Raw genomic sequence first — 205 nt, 5'->3', positions numbered from 1 at the left:
ATCGCCGTATTCCGCATCGAGAAAAGATGTAATTTATCAGAAAAGGAAAATTGTTTCTTGAATGTATATCGATTTCGAAAACAGCANTTAGAGAGATTAAGGGATGCAACGGCGATCGATTGATGGGGAATTTAATTCTTCGTCAAACTGCCCTTTTCTCATCCCTTAATATCAATTAGGAGGGGAGAGGTGAATTTTTAATTAC

Source organism: Diachasma alloeum, unplaced genomic scaffold (genome assembly GCF_001412515.2).
Source record: "Diachasma alloeum isolate Michigan unplaced genomic scaffold, Dall2.0 Dall_scaffold_00502, whole genome shotgun sequence".
NCBI classification, from domain to species: Eukaryota; Metazoa; Arthropoda; class Insecta; order Hymenoptera; family Braconidae; genus Diachasma; species Diachasma alloeum.
Note: the sequence above shows the minus strand (reverse complement) of the source record.